We start from the raw sequence: 20,573 nt of genomic DNA, 5'->3' as shown, positions 1-20,573 counted from the left end.
AGTATTTTTAAGATTCTGATGCTGCAAAACATAGTTAATTCTCAATCCATATTTTAATACAAATAATACCTCTCAAATTCAACACATTAAAAATTTATTTGTGTGTAAATAATGCTTTTTCTTACATAATTAAAATAGTAAGTTAAGCTGTATATGTTTGTTAAATGGGAAAAAGTAAAAATTTACTTCTGTATGCAATCAATATTATTATCATATTAGAAGTACTTCATTATATAATTTTGAATCCTGTTTTGTCTTAGAATAAAATAGATTTTATTTTTTAAATGTCCCTGTATTCTCTTTCCGTCATCTTTCTGCACTGCCACAATGGTGTGCATGGACATCCTGGCTGTTGCTCTCCAGAGCACCAACAATGCTGAAAAGAGAGGCAAACGCTAGGTTCTTATTGGGCCATGCTCCAAAGTCATCATCTGGTTTCTAACTGTGATGACGAAGCATGATAACACTGGCGAATTTGAAATCATTGATGATAACAGAGCTGAGAAAATTGTTGTGAACCTCACAGGCAGGCTACACAAGTGTGGAGTGATCAGCCCCAGATTTGATGTCCAACTTAAAAATCTAGAAAAATGGCAGAATAATCTGCTTCCATCCCACCAGTTTGGTTTCATTGTACTGACAACTGCAGCTAGCATCATGGACCATGAAGAAGCGAGTCAAAAACACAGGAGGGAAAATCCTGGGATTCTTTTTCTAGAGATGTAATACATATTTACAAATACAATGCCTCATGGGGAAAAAAAGCCCCTATTCCATACCATGCAAAATCAATGCAGTGGTTTATAAATTACTCATGGTTATATTTTTCTCAAGACTGTATGTTTCCGTAAACGTGTTTCACAGTTTTAAAATACTACAACATCCATTACAGACTAATTGAGAAATGAGACTGAAGTCACAGAATGTCGAAGGCCTTTTTCCTGCTAATGTTCTATGTTATGACATCATCATGTATTCACTATTTTTGCTCATAGGATAAGTTCAATGTATTTATTGAAGTTCATCTGGTTTATTCAAATGAGGAAAAAGCTAGAACTTAGGGCATTTTCTGAAAGATAAAGCCAACGTTAACTCCTAAGTGTGGTTATGAAAGGAGGGGAAAATTTTAAAATGCCTGGTATCTATAGTAATTATCTAAATCCTACTCATTTTTCAATTCCCAGTTATAAGGTCACCACAAGCAGGCCATCTCTCACTACCCCAGCCTTTTTGATCTTATTTAGGAATTAATGTGGGCTCTTAGGCACCTGGAGTCTTGCATTATTATTATAAGAGAAAGTCTCCAATTTTTCTGTTGTAATCTCCTTTAGTAGGTCTTCTCAGTTATGGTTTTAAATTCAGGTACCTGGCTCTAGGGTCACCTTCCTTTTAAAAAACACATTCATAAAATTCTTTATTTTTCTTTTGGCATGTGGTAGCATAGACCTCAGTGTATGCACATAGAAAGTGCTCAAGGAGGTCTTGGTCTTAAAGTTCCTCTGAAGATTAGATGATGTCCTTAACCTTACATTTCCTTACCTGGTGTTTTATGCCCTTAATGAAAAATAAACAGACCAAATAATTTAACAGTGAATACCTGGAGGGTCCTTCCCCTGGCTTTCTGCTCTATGAACTAAAAGGAAATAAAAAGGCAGCTGAGATGCCTGAAGGAGACAAGATAAGAGGGCAGAAACCCTCTCCTAATGACCAAGATTCTTTAGGATCTCTTCTCAATTCGCAGTGCTAATTTATTGCCTTAAGTATTACCAGAGCCATCTAATCTGTTTAATTTCACAAAGTTGCACTTCCTTTTCCTCCATAAATCTCCCCATTCCCAGTTTTATGCCAAGGATGATGCTCTGTGGCCACATTAGCTGAAAGAGTAATGGAAAGTTAGAAAGTAACTAATGACCTAAAGTTTCCTGGGAGAACTTTAAAAAATAGCCCCAAGTGCTGAATTACTGATCCTTATACTCTCAGTCTATTGTGAAAACCCTGTTCCCTAAAAATTGTCTTCTCCACTTTAACGTACTTCTATTACCATTTGATTTAAGAAATTATTTCTGACTACTGAAAAATAGGAAAAAACAGAGCATTTTTAAAGGAGAGGGTGGAAGCTGGTGGTGGGAAGGCAGGAATAAAGAAAAGTGCAGTATCACATCTGCAAAAGTAGTTCATAAAGAATCTGGAAGATGAAACTTGTTCAATGTTCTCTCTCTCTCAACCTTTCTAAGTCTCTTTCTCTCAATTTTTTCTCCTTCCCTGTGTCTCTCAACAAAGGCCTAAACAGTTAAAAATGGAGACACTCTATGTCACTTAATAGCATCTCTGTTGATCTTTCTCCGGTAGGTGTAAGTACTGAGAGCAACAGCACCTCTTGTCACCAGCTGCGGATGGGGAGTGGCTGCCTTAGGGGGATCTGAGCCTAAAAAATCCACCACTGAGAAAAGGCAATAACAGAAGTCTGTTGCTGTCTAACCTGCCATATAAATGAAACAATCAAACAAGACAACAAAGGAAACTCCAGTAACCACCAGAGGCAAAAGCAGTTGGTGTAATATATCCTGGCTTCAGTGACTATTTTTAGTTTCCTCCCATCCCCCTTTAAAAAAGAACCAACTCTAATTTAGATTAACTGGGAAAAAACATTAAATAATTCAAGAGACAGAGACAGAGAAGTGAATAGCAGAGAGACAGTGAGGGTACACCCCTGAATGAAATAAAAAACACATTGATACTTTGAAATGTGTGTGTGAATGTGCTTGTAATCAATAGCTATTGGAGATTATTTTAAAACCAAAGAATCACCTTTTTCCCACAGGAAAGTGTCTGCAAATGTTACTAAATTACTCTTTATCAAAGCATGTATTTTTTAATATCACTCGACCCAGCATCCTGCTATCAGTGGGCAAGACTGGTAACTGAATTCTCAATGGAACTGTAGAATCTTTTGGATTCGAGAAACATTTAATGGCTTCCAACACCAATCTATGAAGTTTCATATGTATAATTATTTTAGAGAACTTTGAAAATGATCTTGCTGGTTCAATTAACATCTCAGAATAACCAACACAGGATGGAGCATTCTTGGAATTTCTTCTCATTTTGCCTCATTGATTGCAAAATGCAGCCTCCTAAGGATCCAGTAGTGACTAGCTAGCCCATTTATTCTCTCACTACTAGATGGAATTTGTTCTAATAGGCACTTCATCACATTGTAGAATTTTGTTTCATCCAATCAAATCTTAAGCACTTGAAGGTGTTGGACCCTTTTTTCCTAACCTCCCTCAGTTGTTTACTAATAACTTCATTCCTGAGACTCCTTTGAGAGGTACTTATGTTAAGAAATGGATACATAACAGTGGAATTTCTGGATGCTGAGACAGACCAATGGTGAGTTGAGTGGCATGGTGAGGTTTTGTGCTCAACATAAAACAGAATGAGAACATTGAGAGAAAGCAAGAGAACCTTGGAAGAGAAGAAGGTTCTGTAAAGGAGAGAAGAACAAAGTTTAAAATTCATTTGGTTGATAGTTCTCCTTAAGATTAACTTTGATTGTCATCATCATTTTCACTTTCCTATTGATCCTGTTCTATTAATCTTGGCGCATTTGTGAAGTAGCAGGATCCTACCTGATACTGTACAAGAGACCATCTTTCAAGACCACAATTTTTAATCTGATGGCAGGAGTACAGGCAAGTGCACAAGGAACTTGGAAGAGGTGACCTAAACTCCAAAAAGCAGAAGTCCTGGAGCTGTACTAGGCTTCAGAGACAGAGTCAGCTATCTGAGAAGTTATGATTCAGGCAAACATCAAACACTTCCCCAAAAAAAGACTAGATGACTAGACAGAAGAAGATCCTACCAAAGACGACTACCAAAGACGACCATGGCTAAACAGGGATGTGAGACATTAATCAATGGCTGAATGGGAGATGGGCCTGGAGCAATGGCTGGAATGGGGATTTCCAGGGCTTCAGAAAAGGGGAATAGCTATATTTCACAGAGTGCTCATGGTCTTCTATGTGGCCAGCAGAGGAACGATTAAGGTCAGGGCTCTGTCTTGGTAACTAAAAACTTCCATAAAGAGAAGAATAATGACCTATGCAGGCATATAGAGATCTTTCTGGAGACCAAGGGTAAATAAATGCATTTCAGGGCATCTTCAAACTTTTATTGTGTTGCAAAAAATCATGTTCTTATTAATATGAGCTGGTTTATTTAAGGGCATGGTGCAATGACTTATTCATCTAATATGTAGAAATAGCCTTCATGTGCAATAATGACAGTTACATCTGGGCAGGAGATCAAGCACCTGTCTTAGGACTTTAGTCCACTTTGGCTCTTTTCTGTGACAAATAGTGATTTTCTTGCAGAGATAACCCCCCCACAAAAGCTTATGTTTCTTGAATAATATAAAGTCTACCCCTTTGTCTTTCTAGCTCTGCTTGCTGCTTAGCCTGACATAAATTCTATGTCTTTGTATCTCTGGATCTCTCTCTTTCCCTCTTATCCTCACCCTCAAATGCCCCCTGAGTGTGTTCCCTGTTCATTTATTCCATGTCTCTGTGTTTTGCTTAGAGATAATGTACATACAGTTCTCAGATGTAAAGTTACCTGCACTTTGTAGTAATTAGTCATAGTTGAAATTTATGGATATTACAGACATTTATGGACAAGAAGTAATCACAGTTCACATTATAGGACAAGGAATGTTTGGGTATGGCATATGCATAAAGTTTTAGTCCTTATGACAGCCCTATCATGGTAACAGGTGGGTCCTATTACAAATGGGGAAGTTGAGTCAAACACGATCGCCAGAAAATGGCTAAGTGGGATCTGAACCCCAGCAATCTGCTCTGAGCCCATGTTCTTAAAATTTACACAGTACTGACCCCTTTATGAATAGCATGTGTTCAGAAACAGCCCCATGGGGAACAAGATCTTAGACATATCTTTAATGTTTTATAGCTCATAAAGTTATTTTACATACACTATTACATTTCATATCTGTATTCAGGAAAATGGGTGTTAGCAGGAAAATGAAAAGACTTATGTTCAGGACTCTGCAGAATTGAGGCTTGAGTTTGGTTTTTGTGCTCAAAGTCGAGTGCTTTTTCCACTTTAACTGCTTTAACTTCAAAATAGGCCTTCTCTTGGCAGGATCCAGATGGCCACAAGAGCAGAATCTACGTGCTGGAAGTATGGAAGAAGGGAGGTACATACAGAGAAAAAAAAGGAGGTGAAAGGGAGTACAAGTGAAAGGGAATGTGAGAAAAATTTGGTGGACGTTTGGTCCAGAATCCAAAAAAAGAGCTTTGAGAGTAGGGAGTGTAAATTTCTTTAAAAAAAAAAAAAAGGGAGGAAGAAGAAGGGACGGGGAAAAAAGAAGATAATTGTCTTCTCTTGAAAAGCATTCTTGCAGTTAGGGGTATAGACTAGACCAGTGCTTTTTAAGTGTTAATGTGCTCAGGAATTACGTGGGGATTGTATGAAAATCTAGATTCTGATTCAGAAAAGCTGGGGCGGGCCTGAGAGTTTGCATTCCCGAAAGTACTCCTTTCACCCACCCAACTGTGACCCTTCTACTTGTGCATAGATCACACTTAGAGTGGCAAGAGGCTAGATAACTTCTAGAGAGATCCTCCTGCCTTAGTGCTCTGAATTCCATGACTGTTCCCTGAATTTCCCACCAGTCTAACATCTCAGTTCACTGGGTCATCTTGCCCACTTCCCTCTGCTAGAGGCTTGCTGAGGCTCAAAAGTCTCATTTTGAAACCCCAATTATAGAAACCGACTCCCACTTTTACCTCAGAAATGTCTGGACCATGAGACCACTAGTCACAGATCCTGAGGAAAAACTTAGATCTTTCTGTGAATGAGTGAGGCAAGGGCATTTCCTGATTAGATTCTTTTTCCTGTCAAAAAAACAAAAGTTTCCCAAAGTTTCTTAGATGCCTGAGGACACAACCTGCTCCAAGTGACCTACATTTAGGGAGGTGGTAGATGCCCAACCCCTGCCCAAGCCCTCCTCCTTTGGGAGCCTGGAGTTTCACTCACAGATCACACAGGGCTGAGCGAAGTGCTCCCAGGGTGCCCTACCCGTCCTGACACCAGCCCTTTGAAATGATATTAGCTCTGGCTAATGGTCTGTAAATGTGTCAGAATGATGCCACCTAGTGCCACAAATGCCATTTCCCCTTGTGAAGTCACACTGTCTGCACCACAGCAAGCCAGAATATAATTAGTGTTAATTTGATTTTTCACTGAATGACTACTGCACAGCATTCAAGGTCTCCACTCTGTGCTTATCTGGGAAACATTTTTTTTTAAACATGCTGAGGGGTGGGGGCAGGAATATTAGTGTTCCTGTTCATGTTAGGGTGGGAGGACAGCACATTTGGCTCCTTTTTTGGCTGATGACTTGGTGGCACTAAATCAATATATGTCAATGAACTAATAATGTACAGTCTGGAAAGAATCCCAGGAGGACAGATATTCTAAGCCCCTTTCATTGTCCCCTCAGGCCAAATGCCACCCAAAACTTTCCATCTAGATCAGTAAATATGCTTACCAATACACAGAATCTAGTGCATCGAACAGTATTATCATCTTGAAATACGATTTTAGTGCACCAAGGCCCATGTGACAGCTTTTAAAAATTATGTTTATATTGTTCTGTTGCCTGGTTTCTTTGAGGGCTGGACTGGTTTCTATCAGCTTTAGGTGCTCTGGCTTCAAAATCATTTTGTGAATATTCTAACTTAGGTTAAGAAGTTCTTACATAGCTCTGTGAGGTACCCGACCTCAAAGAGGAAGCTGATCTGTAATTTCAGCTACAGCCTGGTTAGTGAATTTGTTCTTGTTTAGGTCTCAGGAGAAATACAGAATAGCCAGGCCTATCACTCTGATTTCTCCTACCTGGTGATGGGCTCTTGCTGGGCCCTCCACAGGTTAGCATGTGAACTTTGTGAAAAGATGCCGGTAATATAGGCCTATATATTTAAAGATTTGCAAAGGGCAACTCTCCAGACACCTTGCCATATCTGGTGGGATGCCAGTCTCTACAGATCATTGATCCTCCTAGATAGCAGAAGGCAGAAGTACCCCTGGAATATGATCCTTCACAGTCAGTGGTGGGGACTGTGAAATAGGGCATTGAGATTCCCAGATATTTTGCCTATGACTCTCAATGATTAATTGAAGAAACTACTTGGGAACAACTCTTTTGACTTTTAAAGAATATAGTTTAGTATGGAAGGGATATTTTATTCCACTATGGGGAATATTTGAACAATGTTAGCACTAGATTGGTTTACGCATGGTTTATTCTTTCTGAGAAAGGTGAGTATAACAACACTTTAACTTTTAAAGTAGTGGGTTAAACTCCAGGCTGGTGGTGGCATATGTGAAGACAAATCACGTTCTTTTGGTGCTAGGTCACTGCACCATGAAAACACAGAATTTATTCACAAGGAGTGATGCTAACAGTACTGTAGCTGCTGTATCCTTACCAGTGGACTATTCCATTATCAGTAAGGTAGGCATGTCCCAGGCACTGTGATTTATCTTGGTGATTTATCTTTGTTACTAATGGCATCGTGGCCCCGAAATTCATAGCTTCAATGACCAGGAGAGCGGCAGCAGAAAATCCAAATGGCAAAGAAACCTTTGGATCTGAGATACCAGCAGAAGTTTAATGAGGAGAATGTTTGGTATCCTAAGTTCTGGAAGAGAAATTACCATACCAAGATCACCAAATTAATGTGAGTCCCCAAGCACTGTGGAGAAGCAGAAAACCCACTGTGAGATGTAGAAGAAAACCCACCATGCTTTCCCTATCCTCTAATATTACATCATAGAGTCTCACGGTTTAAATTTGTATAAAAGGCCAATTTATCCCAGTTTCCATGAATCTAAATCTTGGACCTCCACTGTGGCATTCTCTATAACTAGTGATCCAGCCTCTAGGTGCATTCTCTGAGGGATAGAGATTTTATCTCAAGGTAGTCCAATTCTTTCCTACTTCCTAGGTCAGTTGTGAAGATAAAATTAGGTGACCAACATAGTGAAATTGTGTTTTTCAAAACTTACAACAGTGAAAGAGATCTAACCTAACTGACTCCATTTTGCTTCTAACCTCCAACCTGCCCTTGCTCATTCCTGGGAATAGGCCAAGCTAACTATCAGAGGAATTTAGTTTATAGTGTAACTTTGAAACAAAGATGATAACAGCCCCTTCCTCAAAACAAATCTCCTCATTGCTTGGGGACCAGATTTCCTTTGTAAAACTAATGAATCAGCCACAAGATTAGAAATTATGGCTCAGGAGTCATGCAGCCAGAGGCCATAAGATTCCTAACCTCCCCAATTGCTTCTATAGAAAACATTACTATTATAAAACCTAAGATCGGTTTTCAAGGAGTTTTTCAGATCCTGCATTTGGATGGACCAGCTGGTGCCACTCAGATCAGTAAACTGGCTCATCCGGTTTTGTGACCTCTACCCAGGAACTGACTCAGCAAAAGAGGACAGCTTCCACTCCTTCTGATTTCATCTTCAATCTGACTGACTAGTATTCCCCATTCACTAGCCCCCTACCTGGCAAACTATCCTTAAAAAATCCTACCCTTTAAAATTTTGGGGAGGCTGATTTGAGTAATAATAAAACTCTGGTCTCCCATTTGGCCAGTTCTATGTTTATTAAAGTTTTTCTCTATTGCCATAATGCTGTCTCATTAAACTGGCTTTTCTGGGCCACAGGCAAGATGAACCCATCAGATGATTACAATAGTGGAAAAGTTTAAGCTTGGACTCAGCAATGACCAGCTCTGTAATCTTGGGTAAGTTACTTAGTTCCTCTTGTCCCTGAATATTTTTGGCTAAAGTGAATATATTAAAAAAATATTTATGTTAGTTAGACTCTCGTAAAGTGGGAGGAACAGAGAGGCATACTCAGGCTAAGTAGGTTAATGAGGAAGTAAGGAAGAATGGAAAACAGTCTCAGAAGCTGCAGAGTGAGGCTTCCCAGCAAATCAAATGAGACACCGGGCTCTGCAGCATTTTGGCAATCTGGTTATTTTGCTATCTCCTCAGCAATCCATTGCCGTTCATCTCCAGTCACAGGCCAGCGGTGTTGTGACTCATCACTTCTGTCTCTGCTTCTATTGCCCCTGCTGCTACTGACTGCCTCACTCTGTGTCTCTAGTTCACAATGCTTGAGAGAGCTGATGTGATGCATCTAGCCTTTCACAATCTAATGACAACAATCTTGGCTGGGCAGAGCTCTCACTTGGAGTCCCTCACAGCTAACTGCTCTTGGTTCAGACATTCATATGGTCACCTGCAAATATGTATTGGGCCCTTGCTATGTGTCATGCTCTACTCTAGGCATTAGGGATCCAGAGGTGAGCCCAGCAAAGTCCCTACCTTCCAGTCAGTTGGGAAGAGACAATAGTCAGTAGACAAATAAATCACCAAGATAATTTCAGATAGCAATACAATATATGAAGATATATGAAGAAAGTAAAAAAGAGTCATACATAAAGAGGAGAGTGGGGTGATTGTGACCCCTGCACCTCAAATTTTCAGAGAATGGCACTCTGAGAGGGAAGCATTTGAGCTGAAACATGAAGGAGGGAGACAGAATTGCTGGTTCTTAAACGGCATTCTAAGCAGAGGGAACAGTTGAATGTGAGGCCCTGACTTGCTATGACTAAAGAAGAGAAGAAATATCAGAGGCTCTGGGATATTAAGAATATTGAAAGGAAGGTGAATGGGATGAGGCAGAGAAGGGGATGGCATGCGAAGGGGCTTGCAGGCTGTGAAAAAGAACTTAGGTTTTATTTTCACTGCAATGTGAAGCCATTGAGTAGTTTAAGAAAGGAAAATTTTATTTGACTTTGCTTTGTAAAAATGAATAAAACATGAGAAAAGACTTGAAGGATCAAGAATGAAAACGTGTTAGGAAGAGATAGCAGTGGTTCAAATAAGAAATGATGGGTCTTCAACTAGGGTTTTAGAAGTTGAGGGGGTAATGGGAGGCGAGGTTGCAGTGAGCCGAGATCACACCACTGAACTCCAGCTTGGGCAACAGAGCAAGACTCCATCTCAAAAAAAAAAAAAAAAAAAAAGAAAAAAAAAAGTGAAAGGGTAAACAATAATTAAAATGAGGATTTACTGTGAAAGTTAGCCAACTGCAATTGTTTTTGGCTTGGAAGTAGAATATGAAGGAAAGATAGAAATTGAGGGTGGCTCCTAGTTTTTTATGTAAGCAACTAAGTGATCAGTAGTGCTATTTATTGAAATGGGGGAGACTATGGGAGGCACAAATTGAAGAGTGGAAGGCAATAAATAATTCTGTTTTGGCATGTGAGGCTTGAGGTCTAAGTAGAGATGTGTAATCCGCAGCAAGATATACAGCATGGAATTCTGGAAGTGGTCAGGCTGGAAGCAGACTCAGAATTCATCAATCAGAAGATAATACTAAAAGATATAATCCATGTTCTATAAAATAAAGTCTATTAAAAAATGTAGCTCTGGATGAGACCACCTAGGGACAAGTCGCAGATAAAGAAAAAGTTCTGAACAGATCTGTAGGGACACTAACCCCTAGAGAGGCATAAAGCTTGAGTAGCCCACAAGGGAGACAAGATGGCAAATCTGAAAGAGGGAGGAAACCTGGAAAGAGGGGTGCCGCAGTGTCCAAGAGAGAAGAGAGTTTCAGGAAGAGTAGTGACAGGCCATTCTAAATACTACAGAGAGTCTGAGTAGGTGAAGACAGAGAGAGTCAACCAGTTTCATCTCTGTTCAAAAAGGAAGTGGCTACAGCTGACCCAGAGAGCATCCTGTCCACTACACAGCCACACCAGTTTGCGAGAAAGTCAAATAAAATACTTCAGTGAAGGCCCTTTGCAACCTGCATGGTGCCATGCATATATAAGCTAGCCAGTGTGGAGCCATTCTCACCCTTCTGGCCTTCCCGTGGGCTCACCCCTACATCCCCCTCGACTTGGCCCCACCCACCATCTTCAACAGAATCCTTTCTATTCCTTCTTCAAATCTCAGTTCAGGAAACGTTCCCTGATGCCAAACTCCTCCAGGTATTTGGTGACTCTCCAAGGCATTTCCCTTTATGTAACCTCTCAAATAGCACTTATCACATAGTACTATAATTATTTATCTATTACCCCATTGGACTGGGAGGTTCTGAACAGGAAGAGTGCTTTTTGTCTTCACATTTCCATTGTACAGTTAGCCACAAAGTTGCTGGATAAGTGTTTATTGAGCTGGAGTGCTTGCCTTTGTACTGAACTGAATTTGTCCTCCCCTGACTCCACAGGTGGCTCCTGAGTACTTCCTCTGGGTTCACACTATTCACATGTCCTCAAGAGGTCTAGTTGCACCTTCTAAGGGCCTCAGACTCAGGGTTACCCAGAAAGAAGAGGGGGTTAGGTATTGGTGGGGGTTCAAACATTAGATGTTATCTTTTCTATGCAAAACAATTGTTTTAGTTTAGTTTAATTTTGCTTATTTCTGAGTGATACAGGCTGAATCTTCCACCCAAAGCAATATATCATCAGAGCAGCCAGGGAGGCTGTGGCCAATTAGGAATCTGGAACTTGTTTATCAGTCAGTCAACAACAGTTAGCAGAACCCACTGAGTTGCATGGTGCTGTGCGCGGCATGCAGCAGCACTTATATTGGAGTTAGGCTGAATTAGTTTCATTTTCACAAACATATAAAGTCCCTAAGAATCCTCACAAACTGTTAATTCTATTCTTGTTTTATGAGTGGACTCATGGGGCAAACAGATGTAAACTACACTGGACTCTAAACAAAAAAAAAAAGCGATTGTGAATTTAGCACAAATACTTCTGTAGAGTATGCCTGGGGTGCTCTTGGAAACTCACTCTCAGAAGGCAGCATCCAAACACTGCCACCTGCCAAATATTAACCAGGCTAGTTTAAAAACAGAGATCTCAGTTAGAATTTTAACTCATGTAATATTGGGGATTCCCACTTTCCTAGGGCTCTGAAAAGAATCTGGTATCTCAGAGAAACAATAGCAAACATTAGAATAAAATGGCACCTTCCATAGTTGTCCCAGGCATAACTTGTGGGGCTATTTGTGGCCACCTTGTATAATCTGTAGACAATTGCAGCTGACCTGCCCCAGTGAGTCAAGCCCTAAGTTCAGATGTCAGAACTTGTAGTTTTCTGTTATAACCAATTATTGTTTACAGAAAAGGAAGAGTTGAAATGTTATCCTATGGAAGGTATTTTGTCCAGGAGTCTAATAAGTCTTTCCCCAGAGTTACTGACTGTTGGTTTCTCTATTAGACAGTCTTTTCTCTTAGAGCTTTGACAAAACCATTATGTGTAATATATCATGTCCCCTCTCCACTTTTGTCTTCACCTGACTTGGCTGGCCTTGGGATGAAGAATTTTGGGAATATGGACTCTGCATACACATACAGCTCCCCTTCTCTTTCTCATTCTGAATTGCATTAGCCCCTCATGGTGCCATGAGTGAAATGTTCCCAGAGCATACTCTGAGTTCCAAATGCTACCCTTACTAGAGTGGGCCTTTGGAAAGTCAGCTACCAAATGATGAAAAGAAGATCCTACTCATGACTAGGAAAATCAACAAGAGGAATATTATTGTAAGTAGAGGTGTACAGTGTTGACTACTGACAACAAGGCAGGCTTCAGAGAAAGTGTCTTGGGAAACACTCTTGCACTTAATTTCTGCTCAACATTAATTGGGCACATATTGTGATCAGGTGCTGGGTCATGGGCAGACAAAGACAGAGAAGACATGGGCCCTGTCTTTGAGGAGTTAATGTCTACCATTATAGAGACAAACACCACATGCCTAGTTACTGTTGGCTTTCAGGGTTCTGAAATCCGCTTTGATATTGGTGTTCAACATGACCCTTAGGGTCCCCCAAAACACGAGTAATTGTTTGTCAAAGACAAACTAAAGAAGTTCAGGGTACAATCTTGGGCATAGCTGGATACATTTCTTAGAAGTCTCTCAGCCCCTGGACACTGTGGCTTCAGGAATCAAAGGCCAGACTCACTCCCCTATTGCTGGGTTGAGTTGCAAGTTATTCTCGAGACTCTGCCTGAGAAAGAGTCTCAGAAAGCAGCCTGGCTATGAGGGAATGCACAAGGAGTTGACGGGAGGCAACTTGATGAGGCTTCAGGGAGGGTGGATCCCTTGGAATCAATGGAGACTGAAAGTCCTTAAAGAGGGCTTCTGATAATAAGGGTAAGATATCTCAATGCACCTTCCAGAAACAGTGGAGCTGTTTTTCCCTTGTATCAAATGCATATGATCACTAAAGAGATAAAATTACTATGGCTTCATCTTTGTTCCTGGCTGGAATGTTCTAGAGAGTATGTGCTATGTTCGATAATGTTCTGTGGATAAACCCCCAAGTCTTCCTAAGTCTAAACATCCAACTGTTTTCCTAAACTTAATCACAATTTTCTCATCTCATCGCTTTCCATTCCTCTCTAATATGATTATCTATCTTTCAGGCAATCCCCAACACCTTCCTTTGAATTTGGACTGGGAAGATAATTCAGATACAATGCTCCATTCTAATACATGCATTCTGTATTTTCCTATAGGTTATCTCTAACAATCACAGGTTTTGTGGATTAGGGTTCAAAGTCATTACTTCCTCATTGGCTCTTCCCAACAATTATTATTATCTATCCTCTGATATACTGTAATGAAGAAGAGACTAGGTTAGTGAAAGGAAAATGGGCTTTTGGAGCCAGGCTGCTCACCTCCCTAGCTGTGTGAACGTGGAACTGCCATCTTAATTTCTTGAGCTTTCGTTTTATTTGTACATAATACATGAAAATGGAAAAATAATATGAATTTCAAAAGATTGAAGTGAGGATCATATGTATATAAAGGACCTACCATCATGGCTCATGGTAGTTTTTTGATAACTGTAAGTACCCTTCCCTCCCTTTAAAAATAAGATATACACTGGATATCTAATAACTTCTGCAAAAGAAGAAATTATGCTTTCTCTCTCTAACAAATTCCAACAAATCAGTGGTTTTAGTATCTCACATTAACTATCACAGTTCCATGCACATGGTATATTCTCAGCACATATTTTATGAATGAGTGGATGAGTAAAGTATAAAATGTGTTGCAGTATTAAAAACTATGAGTTAAAGACACAGTAAATCCAGCAGATCATAACATGAACTTGATTTTCTGTTAGACCATTTTAACTTTTAAGAAGTTATCAGAAAAAGAAAAAAAAACTTATTAAGAGTGAGCTTTCTTGCTGAGGAATTGGTATCTCACTACATAAACCATGGGAAGCCAGGAGGGAAGGGATCTTTAAGTGCTACCTGAAATGGGCAGGTTTTGGGGCTTCTGGCCCACAAGTTGAACATTTAGGGCATAGGAGCCATAATGCCCCCAGTTGTTTTAACTGATTGAAAGAACCATTCAGCTTCCACAAGCATCTGGTGTATTCCTAGAGAGAAGCTTATGAGGCCAAATAACCTAATTCACTGTCATTATCCTCCCTGTGAGACACTGCTTCTTTCTGTGGCCATTTTACAGAACATGATACTGAGACCCTGGTGACCAAATGATATTTAAAGTCACACTGTAAGTTAGCAATGGCCTGGCAGTCAGGCTCTGCAGAAGCTCTGTACAAATTTCCAAAACTGTAAAGTGATTTACATTCAAGCAATTACATATGGTCATCATGGTGAGTATACAATGCACAATCAGCAGTCAGGAAATATTAAATAGAAGCCATATGGTATAGTAATTAAGAATGTGATCCATAGAGTTGGACTTCTGGGTCTGCAGCCAAGCATGTCCAAGCACAACTAAGCTGTGTGGCTTTGCACAATATTAAAACTCCCTATGACTCAGTTTCTTCAGCTGTAAAATTTACATAATGAAAGTATCAACCTCATAGTTTGCTGTGAGAATTAAATAGGATGAAGCATCGGGGCAGGTGGCTCATAGAAAACATCTATTACTCCATTTATCTGAGCATGGTTTTTTCCACTTTCCACTAGTTCCAAAGAATAGTAATCGATGTTAGAGAAAAAATCATTCAGGACTCAAAATAAATTTGATAAATAATATATTCAATAAATATTACTTAACCGTACATGAGATAATGTTAGTAGTTCTACAATCACAAATTTCACGTAGTTTCTAAACTCTTTGTTTTTAATTACACTTGTCAGAAAAGATTTTCTGTAGGCATTTAGAACATGGAGTTAGCATAGTTAAAACCCCAGAGCTTCAAGGGGAGGCTCCCCTTTATTGGACCTAGGGGAAGTGGCTCCAGGGAATAGCAGCATCCTTATGAAGAACTCTCAGATTGTCTCATGCCAGATGGAAACAGTTTTTACTGAACAGCTGGGTCAGAAAGCAGGAGAAAGAGATGGGCCAGTCAAACTATTTGGTATCCTCAACTATCGCTTGAAAAAGTGGGCTCTTTAGCTCAAGTCAATGTCCTAACATACAAGGATTATTGTGAATGTCCCTGGGACTCCCCTTGTTGGTAAAATGGGATTTTATTATTTACATGAGAAAAATATACAGCCCACAATCTCAGATAGTGACTATCAACTTTATTAATAGCACATGTGTAATATTTTTTATTTTTTTCTACAGTTAACCATACATTATAGATTTAATAAAGGTATTCCTAATTTGAAAGCATTTCCCTAAAGAGATAAAAAATCAGCTAAACATTTGCTTAAAAATTATGTAAGAAATATTAGATTGGTTTAGAAAATTATTGTACCTGAACAATTCAGCAAAATTGATTAGTGGAAAACTTGAATCTGCAAGTAGCTTTTCATTCAAAAGGAACGTAGTGATTGTAAGCTCATAATTTCCTACAATCCTCACATCTTCATGGTTTAATCTGTGCTAGTATGTCATAGTTCTGTGACTTAATGAAATAAAATGCAAGTCAACTTTGTCACTTTGTTGGGTGTCTGTACACTCACCTTATAAATGCCTAATTTTATGCAATAATTCTCTTTTGAATCACATATTAAAACCTGTCTACTTCAAAGGGCTTTTATGAAAATCAAAATAACCAATAGGCAGATGTTTTCTAAAAATAAAATGACAGATCCTAGTCTCCTTTCTCTTGTGATTTTAGGCACACTAGGAAAAGCTTCTACCACTCCACCCAAAGTCTTCCCACTCCAAAAGCATAATTAAGTCTATATTCCTCTAGGTTTTGAAGCTGATATTTAACATAATAAGTAGATAAATGGCTTAGCCTGAACTCGTTGGAGGCAGAGTTACAGTGAGTCTTTGAATAGTTGAACACAGGTCTAGTGTTTGGAATGAATCGGGAGGCTGGTGTGTTAGTGATATTTAGGTGTGAGGTTGGGGTAGAAGTGTGAAGGGGATGTTGATAGTTGAAATGACTACTGAAATAGAAAAGTATGAGTCAGGATAGTTAGCTTTAAGTGACAGACACTCACCCCCCTCTCCCTAAACAAGATGAAAGGAGATTATGGTTGGTATAACTGAAAAGTTCAGGGGCCGTTCAACCTGAGCTTTAGCTCTCCCTCTGTCAGTCAGCTTGCCTTCTCACCGTGTGGGCTTTGTTCTTAGGCAGGCTTTCTGCACTGGCAGGGAAGATGGCAGATGGCTCTGGCAACACCAGGACCTCATGACCTAGAAGGAAGAGCTAAGTACTACTCTCATCAATACTAATTTTTAACATCCTTAGCAAACACTCCCATTTGCTAAACTTTGACTCCATTTCCATCTTTCAGACCAGGCTGAAGGATGAGAATGGAAAATAAAGTACCCTAATTGGCTCAGTACTGGCCACTTGCTGGGATAGGGGTTAGAGAGAGAGGAAGATGATGGTGATTATAAATTCACCAGGTTCACATGGAGAGGAAAGTGTGCTAGATGGGGAGTCTGGCTTCTGACCACAAACCTCTGAAGGAATTTTCAGGCCCAACTGTTGGTAATAATAAAGGCTTTACCTGACAGGGCTCAGAGAGAAAGCTGCTATCCTCACGTCAGGCTTGGTGGGCTGCAGCCTCCGAGGGCAGCTACAGTCAAGGACTCAGGTCCTCCTGACTAGCCATGCTCTTGGGCATAGCTGCATTCCTAGCTCAGGTGCCTTCATTCAGAGGCCTTTAATGGGGCTTTTGGCCAAGGCCTTTCTCAGGCCTCTCTGCCAAGACCTCCTTATGGGATTGTGGGGGCAGGTTTGAGGCTACTTTTCTCCACTTCAATGCAGTGCTCTATACTTTCCCACTCCTAGTCTTTTCGCTTTTGTCATCTCTGCCTTCCACCCACCCTGACCCAGGTTCATAAAACTGCAGGATCTTTTTATTTGGAACTTCCTTGGCTCTGCTGATTCACCTCACCTTTGACTGGTACCATTCTGTGGGGGAGAAAATAGAATAAAACAGAGTGGACATTTCCTCTTGTTTAGCCTCTTTTTCATACTTTTGCAGAAGGTGATTAAAGGCTTCCCTGTTAATTCCATTTTGGCTTTTTGTTTTAATCAGCTACTCAAACACCTGGCAGCTCAGCTCTCTTCAGCTCAGCTGAGCTCCTGACAAATTGATGCAGTGGGCAGGGTAGTCGATTAAGCACAGTGCGATTCTGGAAAAATGAAAAGACAGAAAAGCCCACAGGGCACTTTTAGAAGGTGCTAGTAAAGTCTGTGGACATTCTAGAGGGGTGAAGATGATTGTTTCCCAGAGCCTGAGAGTCCCTTGGGGGTGCTTCACCAGTGGGTATCTGGAAATGCTAGTGGGTCCTGTGGGGCATTTCACTAGCCATAGCACTTCTCAAGAAGTGCCAGCAGAAGCTGCAGGGTATTCTTGGAGGGCGTATGGATTGTTTATAGAAACTTTTTAGTTCTGAAGAAGATCAATGGTCCTTTTAGCCGCTAACCCCTGCCTGAGCTCCCCTGGTGTGTTAGATTGGATATCCCACAGAGAGGTTTGGAGAAAGTTAAGGAAACAGTTTTCTTGCCATAGGCAACGGAGCCAGAGATGGTCCGCAGGGCTCCTGCAAGCTGAGCAACCCCAAGCAGGTCCAAGACATCAGAGAAGAAGAAAAGAGAAAGAAAGAAAGAAAGAAAGTAAGAAGGAAAGAAAGAAAGCAGGAAGGAAGGAAGGAAAGAAAGAAAGAAAGAAAGAAGGAAGGAAGGAAGGAAGGAAGGAAGGAAAGAAAGAAAGAAAGAAAGAAAGAAAGAAAGAAAGAAAGAAAGAAAGAAAGAAAGAAAGAAAGAAAGACAGACCGACCCTTTGGGATCACTATGCCCAGCAGGTCCCAAAGAGAACTTAGAGACCTTATGATTAGATCCCCTCTAGAGGTAATCTTGCTAAAGTTAGTAAAGGAGAGAGGAACCTTGAGATTTGGACTAAGTCATCGAGAGAAGATTATCTTGACCTCAAACTCAACAGTAATATTGTAGGACTGACTAAATGTTTGAAGACAGCTTATATATCTGGTGGAATGTAGAGTGAGAAATAAGAGCCTATTAGCTTAGAACAATTCTCAAAATATTTTCTAAGAGATTCAACTGAGAGAAATGCCTATCCTCTTTTTAAAGGGGGGATTTTCTACACAGGCTCGTTTCTGGGATCTTCAAATTTAGGTTCATATCAGGTTAGTGGAAGCTGTTCAGATGTGAGAGAATGTGCAAGAACGAGACATGTTACTTCTTAAACAATTTCTACTATATATTTTTATAGCTCATAGAGACATTTATCAGTGGAAGTAGATACTTTACTCCCAAAGAGTTAAGAATAGTGACATGAGCCCAACAACAGTGTTTCCAAGGTTTCTACTATTTAAGTAATTAAATGATTTAAGCTTCTTGAAAAATATATAAAGTCTATGAAAATACAAATAACTTAAAAATATTGCTTCCTTATTTGAGATACCTAACATATAGATAATCATGTATTAATAATTCCTATCAAATGGATTACAACCTCATAATGGATCAATCATTCAATTATAATAATTTACTTTTTAAATTTTCTGAACTGTGCTAGACACTTGAAGGGGATAAAGGAGCTAAAAAATGCAATTTTTTTATCTCAAGGAGCTCATTTTACTTGGGGGCAACAGGATGATAATATGTATGGAATACAAACAAAAGAATTTCAGTCTATAATTACCTGCTAATGTGTGTGATTAAGATTCTAAAGAGTGTAAGAAATCAGAGGGTGGAGGTATTATCTATTAATAAGAAGGCTTCCCAGGCCTTGGGTCTGGGGTTGTTTTGCTGCCACTGAAACCTTGTTTATCCACATTCTCCCCTCCACTTCTACCATTCCCCCTCATAGAACTCAACCCCTCGGCATATAAATATTGAAGTCAATTTTTCTCTCTGTATCTAACTACTGCTCTGTATAGCAAGAACTGTTCTGAATCAGCCTTCACTTCTATGCCTTTTATTGGAGGACTTCTATTAACAGTTTTATAAATAATAAAAAATAGTTATTTTTACACCTAATAATTACATTAGCAATGTTTCATCAAGTTCTTTGTTCGTCTTTGTTTTTTCTATTGGGGTAGAATGTGTAGTGATAAAACATGTGTGTCCTAGAGTCAGTCTGCTGAGGTTTAGTCCTCAGACCTACCAGTTTTCAGCTGTGAGGAAGTTCTTTGTCTTTCTCATGATATACATCTTCTCAGTTGTAAAATGAACCTCACAGTGGTCTCTATTTTATTGGGTTGTTATTGGGACCAAAGGACCTAATGATGTAGTCACTTAGAACTGTGCCCAGCAGAAAGTAAATACTCTAATTATTAGCTGTTATTGTTATTACCTTTTTCCTTCCTCCAGAATTCACTATTCTTCTTGCTTAAAAACATCATCTAATGGAGTTTAGTGAGTTTTGTGTAAACTCTTCTGGTTCTGTATGTTTTTAAATGTTTTATTTTGTCCTTGAGCTTACGTGGAAATATACCTGGATATAGAATACTTGGTTGGCAATTAGTTTCCCTTAGTGCTTTGAAGGTGGTGTTCCATTGGCTTTGGCATTTATTGTTGCTTATAGGAAGTGTACAGTTAATCTATTTTTTTCCTGTTAATTTATCTTTCCTCCTGATGGCTTTTGAGTGTTTTTGCTTGTTTTTGATGGACTATGCTTTCACTATGAAGTTTCTAGATGCAGCTTTATTGTTATTTTTACTACTTGGTGATTTGGCATACACTTTTGATTTTTCTCTAATTTTGGAAAATTTTGTGATACTTAATACTTCTCTGCCATTCCTTGCATTTTCTTCTATGGGAAGTCTTATTACATACTTGTGGATCCATTCAGTCTTTCCTCAGTAAACATTAATCTACTTTCTCATATTTTTATCTCTTTATCCCTTGATGCTGGGTTCTGGGTTAATAATTCAATACATTTATGCCTTCTTCAATGATTCTAATCCAGAGTATATTTTTATCTATTGAATTTTATTTTTTATTTGTAAGTTTTCCAACTGGTCCTTTTTTATATCTGTTTTAATTTTACTTTTATCTATTTCTGGTTCATTTTATTATTTT

At 39.4% G+C, this 20,573-nt stretch overlaps 1 pseudogene; it reads left to right on the top strand.

Annotated features, from left to right (window-relative positions):
• The first annotated feature begins 327 nt into the window (after positions 1-327).
• LOC112133869 (small ribosomal subunit protein uS8-like) lies at positions 328-718 on the top strand (annotated as a pseudogene).
• Positions 719-20,573: the final 19,855 nt, after the last annotated feature.

This window comes from Pongo abelii, chromosome 5 (genome assembly GCF_028885655.2).
Source record: "Pongo abelii isolate AG06213 chromosome 5, NHGRI_mPonAbe1-v2.0_pri, whole genome shotgun sequence".
NCBI classification, from domain to species: domain Eukaryota; kingdom Metazoa; phylum Chordata; class Mammalia; order Primates; family Hominidae; genus Pongo; species Pongo abelii.
Note: the sequence above shows the minus strand (reverse complement) of the source record. Positions and strands in the feature narration are given on the sequence as shown.